General features: G+C 33.0%; 1 pseudogene; it reads left to right on the top strand.

The window, feature by feature from the left end:
* The first annotated feature begins 2,187 nt into the window (after positions 1 to 2,187).
* Positions 2,188 to 3,894, top strand: LOC148199597 (UDP-glycosyltransferase 1 pseudogene; annotated as a pseudogene).
* Positions 3,895 to 6,429: the final 2,535 nt, after the last annotated feature.

Genomic DNA, 6,429 nt, shown 5'->3' with positions numbered 1-6,429 from the left:
ATAAAGAACCCAAGGATTACATGAACTCCACAAAAAAAACTGTAATAAGTATTCACCAGTTCATCAGTTGGACGTTAAGCGACAGTGGATGTGCGAAGTTGAATGACAACGAAGTAGAATTTCATGAAGAAGAATAAAAGATGACGAAAATGATGAAGAAAAAGACATGACAAAGAAGAAGATGAAATGACAAAGATGAAGAAAAAGAAGAAATCGCAAAACAAAATAAGAAAAAGAAAGACATTGTGGAACTTTCGCTACTCTGGACAAAATTTTAAAACTCGATTATTAGTAAAACTGAAATATAAAGGGTAATAAGCTTTAGTTTTAAAAATAACGAAGACATAGGACTCTATCCAATTTGAACTTTAATTTAACTTTTAAGTTTCGATTATTTAGAACGTAAAGCATGAAAATGTTTTTATGCTTTGATTTTCTTAACAATTAGAACCTATACCTCTTTTTTCCTATAAAGTAATTTAAAAAGAGAGAGAATTTTAAAATTTTAGTAAACTTTTAAATCTCAGATTTTAAGGAACTAAACTTTGATTTTTTTCAAGAAGTAAAACTTATAAGTTTAATACATTGTCAAAATTATCACTGTATTTTAATATATTTCGTTTACTCTAATACTAAAACATATAAAACATTTTAAAAGTAAAAACTACACTAATAACTAATCGAAAGAAGCTTACGTTAAAAACTTTACATTTATTTTAAATGCAAACATGAATTAAAACTTTACATTTATTTTAAATGAGCAAAAAAAATGATTTATTCATAATATATTCTAACTTCCTCTTGTGCTACTCCAAGCCCATTATACTTCATCTCCTCTTAGCATCTTTTTATTTTTATTTCCATCTAAGAATTGAGTGAAAGAACTTAGTATTACAATCACCTTATTGCATTTACTTTATTATTTTATTTAAATATTTTATTCTTCATCTAATAATCTAGTACCTTAAAATGCTTAATATTGAATATTCTTCATTAAAATTAGAAAATAATCAAATATACTTGTTAAGCATGTATTTTGCACATTCCTCCAAACCTTTAGTCATATTCTTCATTTCTACATGAAAGAAATTAATACAATTATCTTGTTTTCATTCCTCTCACAATTAATCGTTCTATTTTTCACTGTTACAAACAACAAACAAGGAAAAATCTATATATTGCTCACTCATGAAAAGTAAAAAATAAAAGTAAAATTGATTAATACATCAGTATGATGAGAAAAAGATAAAGGAAAACAATTAAGTATACAAACCACAATGTTATAAACAACTTCAAATTATGAAAGGGCAATTCACAATCTTCTATGCAGTATGCATAAACATAACTGTATAAGCACATATAAGCATAAAATAAACATTCAGTGGTCCTCTGAAAGTTTCTAGTTTAATTTTGAAGGCATTGTTATTTGTTATGAACGTGAGATGCATAATTATTCAAAATCTGAGTATAATGCTGACCTTTTTTATAAAGGGAAACTCTTCTTTTCACGAATTCGTGCAAACACGAAACATAAATAAAGGTTCATCTGTGATTTTCAATAAAAAAAAAACTCTATTTATACCTTTTCATATAATTTTTGTTGAGTAAAATAATGCAAGGGTGTTGCGTATGATTCGTACCTATAGTGTTAGCATCAATAATAATTTTTAAAATGAATATTTATCTATTCATAAAAATAAGCAATCAATTTTGTTTTTAAAATTTCAATATAACGTTGAAAACATTAAATGATAAAATATTCCTCAAATTTATATTTTAATATTTATAAATTTGGAAATATATTAAATTTTAAATTTTAATTTTAATATGATATTTTTGTTAAAATTTAATAGTAATTTATATAAAATCATAGTTTTTATAATAATAATTATTAAAGTTATACATATTTTTTAAATTAAAAATTCATTATAATTGTATTATTTATTTAAAACAAAAATAATTTTTTCATTAAATATTTTTAATTTAAATGTGAAATCTAATAAATTAAATAATCAAATATAAATTTTAAAATATTAAATTTAGATTATACTGAATTAAATTGAAGTCGGATCCAACCTATTATCATCTAGTTTCAGAATTTAAATTTTAAGATTTCCCAGCAGACATATATTTAATCCAAGACACTTGGGCGTCGTGTTTCTTCCTATAAATAGAGCCATAAAGTTTCACCTTCATCACACAAGCATCCTCCTTTGAATCATAAGAGAAACAAAGACTTTCTCTTGAATCGCCATGACCATGAAGAAGGATTCCATTGTTCTGTACTCAGCTTTGGGAAGAGGACACCTGGTTTCGATGGTGGAACTAGGCAAATTCATGTTATCCCATCACCCTTCTCTCTCCATCAACATCCTCTTCCTCACTCCACCCCCTAACCAAGACACCCCCACCTCCCCCACCGCCTTCACCTGCGCCGCCACCGCCAAATACATTACCGCCGTTACTGCCGCCACCCCCTCCATCACCTTCCACCGCATACCACAGATCTCTCTCCCCACCGTCCTCCACCCTCAAGCCCTAAACTTCGAGCTCTGCCGCGCCACCACCCACCACTTCCGCCGCATCCTCAACTATATCTCGCATTCCTCGAACCTCATAGCCGTCGTCCTAGACTTTATGAACCACACAGCCACACGTGTCACCGACGCGCTCCAAATCCCCACGTACTTCTACTACACTTCCGGTGCCTCCACCCTCGCCATTCTCCTTAAGCAAATCATCATTCATGAAAGCACTACCAAGTCCATCAAGGACCTCAACATGCACTTCACCATTCCCGGGGTGCCCAGGATCCACACCGATGACCTCCCTGATACGGGAAAGGATCGTCAAAGCGAAAGTTGCCAGATTTTTATCGACATAGGGAAATGCATGAGGGACAGTTACGGGGTTATAGTAAACAGTTGTGATGCCATCGAAGGGAGGGTCATAGAAGCGTTCAACGAAGGGTTGATGGAAGGAACCACGCCACCCGTGTTCTGCATCGGGCCTGTGATTTCTTCTGAACCTGGCAAAGGGGACGATAATGGGTGTCTGAGTTGGCTCGACTCGCAACCCAGTCAGAGTGTGGTGTTTTTGAGCTTTGGAAGCATGGGAAGGTTCTCCAGGACGCAGCTGAGAGAGATCGCTATTGGGTTGGAGAAGAGTGAACAAAGGTTTTTGTGGGTTGTGAGGAGCGAGTTCGAAGAGGGTGACTCGGGGGAGCCACCGAGTTTGGACGAGTTGCTGCCAGAGGGGTTTCTGGAGAGGACAAAAGAGAAGGGGATGGTGGTGAGAGACTGGGCCCCACAGGCTGAAATTCTGAATCACGAGTCAGTGGGTGGGTTCGTGACTCACTGCGGGTGGAACTCGGTGTTGGAGGGAGTGTGGGAAGGGGTGCCCATGGTGGCGTGGCCTCTGTATGCAGAGCAGAAGCTGAACAAGGTGATTTTGGTGGAGGAAATGAAGGTGGGTTTGGGTGTGGAGAGGAACAAAGAAGGTTTAGTGAGTTCTACCGAGTTGGGAGAGCGAGTGAAGGAGCTGATGGACTCGGACAGGGGAAAAGAGATTAGACAGAGAATGTTTAAAATGAAAATCAGTGCGAAAGAAGCAATGAGTGAAGGTGGATCTTCTGTGGTTGCTTTGAACGAGTTAGTGCAAAAATGGAAAGCACACTAACTCAGGTAATGCTTGTGCAATTATCCTGCTAAGCATAATTTATTCAGACTTATTAATAATTACTAGAAAAGTGTGAGATTCAGAAAAATAATGATGATGATGAGTTATCTTGTTGTAAATTCTCAATGTTGTCAAGATTACTATAGAATGATGTTACAAGTTTAGATTCTCTTGAGAAGTAAATGAATTCCATGGAGAATATATTTTACCATTTCATTAGCGAGAAATTTTTGTTTAAAAGCCACCTCTTCTTGAATTTGTTTAAGCATATAACATAATTTCAATTTTCTCATGTAATTTATCAAAACTTTTGATCTTATAAATTTTCATGAATAATTTTTTAGACATAGCTTTAAGGAAGAATGTCTATTTTAACCATTTTTAAGTCGTTAATCGATGAAGTTTAACGTTAACTGAACATATGGTTTTCATATTATAAAAGTTTGGAGCTATTTAAATTAGACATTTTAATTCCAAACTGAGTACTGACAGCTAATAATTTTGTGGCCTTTTCCATGCTTAACTACTTGCATTAGGGTAGCACATGCTCTTGCTAATAATAAATAAATCCGGAATTATTTATCTCATTTTTTTTTATTTAAAGCAACTTATAAACTATTTTTCTTTAACTTATTTCCAATGTTTATTAAGAAAGAAAAAGATATAATAATTTCATATAAAGATAGTTACTATGTAACATTTCATTTTAAATATTATTAAAATAAAATAATATATGTAGGGTAATAAAACTATTATACAACCTTATGAAAGACAATATTTACATTTGTAAAATCACCTGAGTTTTCAACTGCTTTATCCTTATTTTTTACTAAAACAACTGAAAAGACCATATTCCTAAGCTCATACAATTAAGGTGATCATCACAAAAAAAAAACAAAAGACAACACAAAAGTAAGGGTAAGTTAGTGGTAAACAATACATAATAAATTTAATAAAAATTTAATCATACATTATATTACACACATGACAAAACATACATCCCAAATCATCATATCACAACCTTAGACTTGACTAATCCAGATATAGTATGAATGTCGAACAATAGTAGTTTATGTACTTGTAATGGTAATAGAGCTGACCCATCCCAAGCTATCATACAAGGTTAGTCTGTACATATATTTGGCCAAGGTAAAGCCCTAGACTGGACTTCCTGCTACTCTCCACGACATAACCAACCACCTCTACTTGAGTTGGGGTTATTGAGAGCATCAGGATAAACTCCAAGTACAAATACATTCATACAACAACACAGGACACCACCATGTAACCTCTCCACGAGGGTCATGGAATTACGTCCATCAATGTCATTTAGATAATCAACTACATATTCATCATCAACAAATCCCTCTTATAATTATATATATATATATATATATATATATATATATATGTGTGTGTGTGTGTGTGTGTGTGTGTGTATATGTGTATATATATATATATATATATACACATACACACACACACACACACATATATATATATATATACACATATATACACACACACACACATATACACACACACACACACACACACACATATATATATATATATATATACATATATTTCATGCAAACATTTCATATTATCACATGAAACCTCTAATTATACAATAAACATTCAAAAACACCATTACAAGTCATCAAAAGTCATATAATAACACAGTTTTTCTTTATAGTATCTTAATATGTGCATTAGGTAAAGAAAACGGCTTGACAACCCTCACCAACAACTCTAGAAGGCTCAAAATCGCCCAAAATAACCTAAAGAACATCCAAAAATGATATCCAGAACCCTGAAAACCCTAAATATCGTGTAGTGATGCTCAAGGGCGCCTAAGGGCTGACACTCAACGCCCTAGCATTGAAACAGGCGCTAGCGCTGATGCCTTTAGAATGGAGCATCCAGGGCTGCTTAGAGAAGGTTCTCTAGGACGCAGCTAAGAGAGATCACTATTAGGTTGGAGAAGAGTGAACAAAGGTTTATGTGGGTCATAAGGAACGAGTTTGAAGAGGGTGACACAGGGGAGCCACCAGTTTGGATGAGTTTGTGCCATAACTTGTTCTATGGATCGAGTTGGTTCCTTAAACATTAGAATTGATAAAAATACAAATTTATAAGTTAAAATAAGTATTCATTTGATCATTAGACTCAAGATTAATTGCATTAAATCGTTTTTTACACTCCAAAGCACCTAAACTCATATTTACACCTTATACACCAAATTTATGCAACCTTACCAATTGAACAAGTCTTAATAGACCCAATAATAGATTACAATTCATCACATACAGCCCATAAGTTCTAATTTGAAATCTCACTAGTTAAAACCCTTAAAACTGAACCTAAAACCATACAAAACTCAACATCTCAACTACTAATTCATTTTACCTCAGATTTCTCTTAACTAAGAGTCTAGACAAGTTTCAATTGACTATAAAATCTTCCTAAAAACACATTTTCTGTCATTTGACCATTACTTCAAAGTTTCATTTCTCAAAACCCCATAATTTGAACTCAAAACACCATTAAAGTACTACTATTTCACTTTATATTAGATTTCAACTGATTAACTACCTCGATAAGTCTCTATTCATCTTCTAAAACACTTCAAAAATAAATAACAAACATTTTACAAAATTTTACAATATACATCAATTTCATTAACTACCCAACAATCATTTCATCAAAATATAACACTAGCTTCCCTTACCTTACACCGGTCAATGG

The sequence above is a fragment of the Vigna umbellata genome, chromosome 4 (genome assembly GCF_029865625.1).
Source record: "Vigna umbellata cultivar VRB3 chromosome 4, Vumbellata_1.0, whole genome shotgun sequence".
NCBI classification, from domain to species: Eukaryota; Viridiplantae; Streptophyta; class Magnoliopsida; order Fabales; family Fabaceae; genus Vigna; species Vigna umbellata.
This window is presented reverse-complemented; position numbering and strand designations above follow the sequence as displayed.